The sequence below is a fragment of the Triticum aestivum genome, chromosome 4B (assembly GCF_018294505.1).
Source record: "Triticum aestivum cultivar Chinese Spring chromosome 4B, IWGSC CS RefSeq v2.1, whole genome shotgun sequence".
In the NCBI taxonomy this organism is placed as follows: domain Eukaryota; kingdom Viridiplantae; phylum Streptophyta; class Magnoliopsida; order Poales; family Poaceae; genus Triticum; species Triticum aestivum.
In genome coordinates, this window is record NC_057804.1 from 232,001,300 (window position 1) to 232,009,646 (window position 8,347).

The following is an 8,347-nucleotide window of genomic DNA, read 5'->3' on the forward strand; positions in this document are numbered from 1 at the left end:
CTAAAGAACAATTATCATAATCAAATTCCTTGAAATCCGAGATAGTGGGTTCAATGCTATTTAAAGTCATGACCTCTACAATCCCACTTTTACCAAATTTAGCATCAAGATCTAAAAACTCTGAATTCTTGGGACGCCTTCTAGGTAAAGTTGACTCATCATCAGACCCATAATTATAAAGATTCATATTGCAAAACAAATATCTAATAGGAGACGCATCAATAACTTTAAGATCTTCATCATTATTTTCATGGAAACTAGAAGACCACGCCTTTATAAAGCTATCTTTCTTAGCACGCAATCTAGCAGTTCTTTCCTTGCACTCATCAATGGAAATTCTCATTGATTTGAGAGGCTCATTGATATCATGCTTAGGAGAAGAAGATCTAAGTTTAAGAGAATCAACATCAAGCGAAAGTCTATCAACGTTCCTAACCAAATCATCAACTTTAAGCAATTTTTCTTCAAGCAAGGCATTAAAATTCTTTTGAGAAATCATAAATTCTTTCACACTATTCTCAAAATCAGAGGGCATCTTATTAAAATTACCATAAGAATTATTGTAGGAATTTCCATAATTATTAGAGGAATTACTAGGGAACGGTCTAGCATTAAAGTTTCCTCCTTAAGCATTGTTTCCAAAACTATTCCTACCAACAAAATTCACATCCATAGATCCATTATAATTCTCAATCAAAGTAGAAAAAGTCATATCATTGGGATCAAGAGGAGTATTTTTAGTAGCAAACAATTTCATAAGTTAATCCATCTTTCCGCTCAAAACATTGATTTCTTCTATAGCATGCACATCCATAAATCCATTACTAGAAGATCTTTCGGTGTGCCATTGAGAATAATTAGCCATAATATCATCAAGAAGTTTTGTAGCATCTCCTAACGTGATTTCCATAAACGTGCCTCCCACGGCCGAATCTAAGAGATTTCTAGAAGCAAAGTTCAAACCGGCATAAAAATTTTGTATGATCATCCATAAATTCAAACCATGAGTAGGGCAATTGTGAATCATCAATTTCATTCTTTCCCAAGATTGGGCAATATTCTCAATTGTGAATCAATACTATTTTTAGGCAAAGACGGAAAGAAAACTTTAGCATGATCTCTAAGTGAAAACGGAAATAACTTCAATATAACAATACCATTATCCGTATCTTTCTTCTTTTGCATATCACACAAATCAACAAAGTTGTTTAGATGAGTAGCGGTATCTTCACTAGGAAGGCCGGCGGATTGATCTTTCATAACAAGATTCAGCAAAGCAGTATTGATTCACAAGACTCAACATCATTAAGAGGAGCAATCGGAGTACTAAGGAAATCGTTACTATTGGTATTCGAGAAATCACACAATTTGGTATTATCTTGCGCCATGGCAACAAGTAATCCAACACACAAGCAAACCGAAAAAGGCAAGCGGAAATAGACGAGAAGATTGGGAAAGAGAGGGCGAATAAAACGACAAGGGTGAAGTGGGGGAGAGGAAACCGAGAGGCAAATGGCAAATAATGTAAATGCGAGGGAGATGGGTTTGTGATGGGTAACTTGGTATGTCATGACTTGAGCGAAGACCTCCCCGGCAGCAGCGCCAGAAATCCTTCTTGCTACGTCTTGAGCTTGCGTTGGTTTTCCTCGAAGAGGAAAGGGTGATGCAACAATAGTAGCGTAAGTATTTCCCTCAAAAGTCCCACGCACCTACACAAACAAACAAAGAACTCGCAACCAACACAATAAAGGTGTTGTCAATCCCTTCACGGCCACTTGCGAAAGTGAGATCTAATAGAGATAGTATGATAAGATAAATATATTTTTGGTATTCTATAATATAGATGCAAAAATAAAGATGCAAATAAAAGTAGATTGGAAGCAAATATGATAAGAGATAGACCCGGGGCCATAGGTTTCACTAGTGGCTTCTCTCAAGATAGCATAAGTATTACGGTGGGTGAACAAATTACTGTCGAGCAATTGATAGAAAAGCGAATAATTATGAGATTATCTAGGCATGATCATGTATATAGGCATCACGTCCGCAACAAGTAGACCGACTCCTGCTTGCATCTACTACTATTACTCCGCACATCGACTGACTCCTGCCTGCATCTAGAGTATTAAGTTCATAAGAACAGAGTAACGCCTTAAGCAAGATGACATTATGTAGAGGGATAAACTCATGCAATTTGATATAAACCCCATCTTTTTATCCTCGATGGCAACAATACAATACGTGCCTTGCAACCCTTTCTGTCACTGGGTAAGGACGCCGCAAAATTGAACCCAAAGCTAAGCACTTCTCCCATGGCAAGAAAGATCAGTCTAGTAGGCCAAACCAAACTGATAATTCGAAGAGACTTGCGAAGATAACTCAATCGTACATAAAAGAATTCATAGGAGATTCAAATATTTCTCATAGATAAACTTGATCATAAACCCACAATTCATCGGATCTCGACAAACACACCACAAAAAGAGTTTACATCGAATAGATCTCCACAAGAGAGGGGGAGAACATTGTGTTGAGATCCAAAAAGAGAGAAGAAGCCATCTAGCTAATAACTATGGACCCAAAGGTCTGTGGTAAACTACTCACAACTCATCGAAGGGGCTATGGTGTTGATGTAGAAGCCCTCCGTGGTCGATTCCCCCTCCGGCGGAGCACCGACGATGGCTCCAAGATGGGATCTCGTGGATACAGAAGGTCACGGTGGTGGAAATTGTGTTTCGTTGGCTCCCTGGATGTTTTCGGGGTATGTAGGCTTATATAGGAGGAAGAAGTACGTCGGTGGCTGCCCGAGGGGCCCACGAGACAGGGGGCATGCACAATAGGGCGGGCGCCCTCCTATCTCGTGGCCGCTTCGGCTGCTTCTTGACTTGCACTCCAATTCCTCTGGATCACGTTCGTTCCAAAAATCATGCTCCTGAAGGTTTCATTCTGTTTGCACTCTGTTTGATATTCCTTTTCTTCGAAATACTGAAATAGGAAAAAAAATAGCAATACGAGTTGGGCCTCCGGTTAGTAGGTTAGTCCCAAAAATGATATATATGTGTAAAATACGAGTTGGGCCTCCGGTTAGTAGGTTAGTCCCAAAAGGGGTAATATAAAAGGATGGAACAATCAAAAATTATAGATACGTTGAAGACGTATCACATTCCACACCGAACACTCATAAGATAGATCATGGGCTCCCTGCCTCCCTAATATAGATACTGGGGTAGCTTCTCTGCCATCTCCTTCCTTCGCTCCGTCGAACTTCTTTCACAAATCGACTGACCCAAATTAAACTACTAGTACGTACGTATTAAGTACAGTAGGAACACGAAGATACGAGTAGTAGTGCAAACTATAAGAAGAACAGTAGTAAGACATACTAGTACTATTGTACGTACTAAAGAGTTCAAATAACGAGAAAGAACATAAACATAGTTCTGCTGGGGGCTCAGCATAACACACCCCTGAAATAAGATTAAGCAACTAGTCCGCTTGACACTACAGTAGAACCAGCATGAGCGACAACACTGCCACCTTACTCGGAGTCTGAGTCCACGTGCTCGACTTCGTCCTCGTCCCTCTTCCTCTTCCTCTTCGCCGACGCTTCTTTGCTTGAACCGGACACTGGGCTCTGCTTCTTCATCCAACCCTTGTAGATATTTAAACAAATGTAGGCATCCATTGTTGCATACAAGATGTGATCTTCATCTATTGTCTTTGACTCCCATGCATGATGAAACTTGTGGTGAGTGTTCTTCAGTTGAGCATACGAAGGATCAATCATGACTGCTGCCAAGGTCAGCATTGAGGGCTTAGAGGAGGACACCAGGCTTTCCTTCTGGAGAATGAAGGGCTGGCCTACAAAGATGCCTATCCGACCCAGGACATTCCTGTGGTTCGTAAAGTCTACAGTAATGAATTTTACTCTTTTGTTCCTGAGGAAGAACTCAAATTCCTGGCACCTAATGTCGTTATGGCATATGTGGTAGACCAAGCACATGTTATGTACACAAACCTGGATCACAGCGGGCTTCTTCTTATCTGCCTCCTTTAGAAGCTTCTCGCTTTCTATGATTGTGGTGTAATCAACATCTAGCCCAGCGACCCACTCATCCTTTGAACTTTTGAACATGCGTAGGAAGCGAGCAAGGTATGCTTCCACTGCCATACGGGTGTAGATGATGGTGAAATCATTGTCGGTGATGGTTCTAACCTGGTACTCAGCGGCGATCATGGAGATTTGGGAGGCCATGGATTTCGGAGGCGGGTTAGGAGAAGTTGAATTGGTGTAATGTGAAAGGATGGCACAACTGGGAGCGAACTATTGTAAGGTAGAAGACGGGGATGAGTAGGGCGTGTGAACGGCGTGGGGTTGTTGGCTTGCCCGATGGATAAACGGCTCCATGTTCCCAAAGAGTTCTCGAGTACTATGTGGGACCCACTAGATGTCATGTCTACTAGACCCATATCGTAGGCCTGACGGTATAGCTTCTGCGTGTTTGCACGCCATGTCGGCGCGTGGATATAACTTTACTTAATTCCGTCAATCATCGCGCCTCCCACGACCTTTGCCTCCCACGCGCGGTCGTGCCCTTTGAGACTTCGGACGGCTATAAATGAGCATTTTTTGCCTAATCCGCATGCATGATACTCCCTCTGGTCCTTTTTACTCTGCGTAAGATTTGTGTCAAGTCAAAGTTTGCAAAGTTTTTGACCAAATTTATACTAAAAATATCAATATCTACAATACCAAATATATATTTTATGAAACTACATTTTATAATGAGGATACAAATATTGATTTAATATTGTGAATGTTGATACATTTTTCTATAAGTTTGGTCAAAGTAGAGGTACATTGACTTCAGACAAAACTTATGCACAATGCAGACTAGTTCCTCCGTAGAGGTGCGTGCCATGTCCTATCTAGTCATCACAACTAGGTTAGCTATTAGAGTACTACTACCTCCCTTCTAGTTTAAAGGGCTCGATTCAAAAATTTCACCTACTCTTACCAAGATAGAGGTGGTGGAATAGTTTTTTAATCTGCAAAAGTACTCAATTATTGCTCTCGTTCTTCACAAAAAAATGTGTTTACCAATGCATTATCGCATTGCATGCATGCGTGAACACTAGTAAATGACAAAGATTTTTACAGCACTAGCAAGATGCACGTGCGTTGCACGGAACATCAAGATCTTGTGGAGAAAAGGATGAACGAGAGAAGGCCTTATCTGCAAATGCAGAGAGGAGTGCGTGTAAATTGTCATAGTTTCCTTCCTATCCGTTAGATATAGATTGGACGACCTATATAGATCTGTTACTCTAACCTCCCTATATTCTTTAATTCTTTGACACATCAGCATGTTTGCTATTCCCGTGTGCATGATACCAGATACTACCACATTACCACCACTATGGCCAGCCTTAATCATCGCATGCAATAATTTAGTACACCTAGATATCTGAACGCCTGCTTGACTCTCCTTCTCCCTCCGGCAGTCCAACTACTCCACCCCATGTGGAAAAAATATGCATGCATGACTCTCCTCCCCCCGTGCTCGTCCAATCCATTGTGACCAGCAATATTTCCACCCCTTCCCTCCCTCGTAATTTACTCCAACAAATATGCCCACATAGTTGTTACGTTAATCACGCAACATATCTTACGGGATGTTGTTTTAGTTACTGAACTGCAAGTGCATTGTGTCACTAAGATGTGGGCACAACAGGCATCTGGCCCGCATGTCAGTGACGCAACTGCACCTGCAGTGAAGTCAGTGAAGCTCAGTCTGCATCTTACGTAGGTGTGCCATTGCTCGCTATAAATATCGCCCCTCCCATCTTCTACCCCTCCCTCTCACGTCGACCACCATGCTATTTCCCTCCCAAGCCCTGGGCGCTCCTCGCTGCACCATGCGGACGGTCACACGTCGCCGTTCTGTTCCTCACTGTCACTAGTCGAGGAGTATGCGTCGGCTTTCCGCTCCTCGCCGTGACGCGGTGAGGTGGACGCGTCAGCGTTCCCAGTCTCGCCAGTATGTGCATCGTAGGACGCGTCGGTTCCCCGCTACGAGGATAATGCCGCGCCGCCCATCGAGCACCCTAGCCTTGAGGAGCTTTGGAAAGAAATGGATGTCGCCTTGTGGGAGGCTTTGCCTCCGGCAGTGCGCACCAAAATAGATGCAGCAAAGAAGGCCGAGGAAGAGATGTGCGCCGCAAGGCATGCTACCTGGCAGGCCTATGTCGCATCCGAGAGAGTCAGGCAATTGGCTCTTTGGCAGAAGGCTTGTGCGAGGGCTGTGAGGGTGGCAGAGCACGCCCGTGCCAAAGCCCTGAGTGAAGTTGGGCCCAAGCGCCTCATCTATGCTTGGCGGTACATGGACCGGGTGCAGGCTTCCAGCGAGGAGGAGTAACTATTGGTGCCGGATCACCACACCGGTGAGATCACGCTCGCCCGCCGGCAACCCGCCAATCAGCACCTCACGAGTTGCGAGGCTAAGGAAGAGGTATTGTGTTCGCGTGTTGGGAAATAGCCGCGCACCAGGGCACTCGTGGCGCACCGCAAGCGCTCCTGCGAGCACTGTGGCTTTTATTAGGAATATAATTTAGTTTCGCAAGGTGATCTCATTAGTTTCGTAAGGAATCCTAAGTATGTAAAAGGAAAAGTTTGGAAACCTTGTGTATCGATACGCATTTTGTAAGTACGTGCATATATCACAAGCTTTACTATATACTATCGCACTACATGTCTCTCTCTATATATGCTTGCATACTATGCTACTACTATTACTTATGTACGTGCAAATGCATGTTTTAACATTACGATGCGGTTTCTGTAAAAGTAGAAAAACAACACTAGTCAAGCTTGTGAAACGATTCAATGCAAGACAAATGCAAAAATGCTCATTTGATGGTTTACTTTTAGCTTCCTTCTCTGTGGTTATTTCTCTATCGTACTTTGTACGAAGTATCTCACTGGTCGGGAAGGCATGCAAATTCCCAAACCGCTTCCTACACCTTGTATCAAATGTTTTGCCTAACAAGTTGTGCTGTGCAATTGGAATTCGAACTTGAGTACTACTACTAGGAGTACCAGGGGCCAGTTCATTTAGGCTTCTAGATTAGTAATCCCATAACTACTACCTCTGTCGTGGTATTGGTCCCCATTGTAATATGTGTCAAATTTTAACCTTAAATTTAACCAATGAAATGTTTATGCATGTCACCCAAAATTATATAATTTTGTTGACATGCATTAACATTTTGTCAGTTAAATATTTTGTCAAAATTTAGCACAAATTACAATGGTGACTAATAAACCAGGCGGAGGTTGTAGTTTAGAAGCCCAAATAAGTGAGTGAGGCGTCTAATGTGACTAGTCTTATGGTAACAACTGGGGAAGAGACGGCTTAACTTTTAAGCCGCCAAAAGAACTGGCCCTAGGAGTAGTAGCTAGGGATACTAGGAGTAGTAGCTAGGGTTCAAACATGCGAGATGAACCGGAGAAAGTAAATGCAGAGAGATGAAATGCAAAAAATACGGAGGGATGTGATGGTTGCTTGTCCGTTTATTTTACAAGGCTACTTATTACTACGAGTAGTGGGGTTTTGTGATATGATGGCTTTACTACCGCGCCACGAGTAGGGTGAGACTCCCATGCGGTACCGCCCTCTACACTAGTACTACCTCGGTCGTGGTCTATTAGTCCCCCATTGCATTTGACTGAAGATCTAACTGACAAAATGTTAGTGCATGTCAACAAAAACTATATCGTTGGATTCGTATTTGAACATAGTTTTCAATGATATAATTTTTGGTGACATGCATGAGCAATTCTCGTACTATATATAATGTTAGTTAAATTTATGGTCATACTAATATATAGTAAGGTTCCCGTGCGTTGCACGGAATAGTGAAATGCAATGATCAGGGAGTTGTTTATTTTTACAAAGTATGTGGGGGTCATCTTGTGTGTAACGAGTATCGATAGGTTTCTTTGGATATTATTTATAGAGCTCACAAACATCTAGGTGAAATAGATAAAAAAGTATCTTTTGCAAACAAAAGCATTCAACCTGCATCCAAAACTTGTGAAGAAATAACACTTATTGTGCTTTGCAAGAAATGATCTTTAAGTTTTTGAGTATCGATTGTTATACATGTTGGCTACAGATAACATGGCACTTTCTTATAGTCAACAGTTGGCTATACTATTAAGTATTAACCATGCTCATATACACCTGGATGGAGGGACTAAATTAGGATGACTTAGAAAGGGGCAGAGGAGATGTAAGAAATGGTTCATCATAAGTCTTTCACCACTACTGTAGTAAAAGTTCTC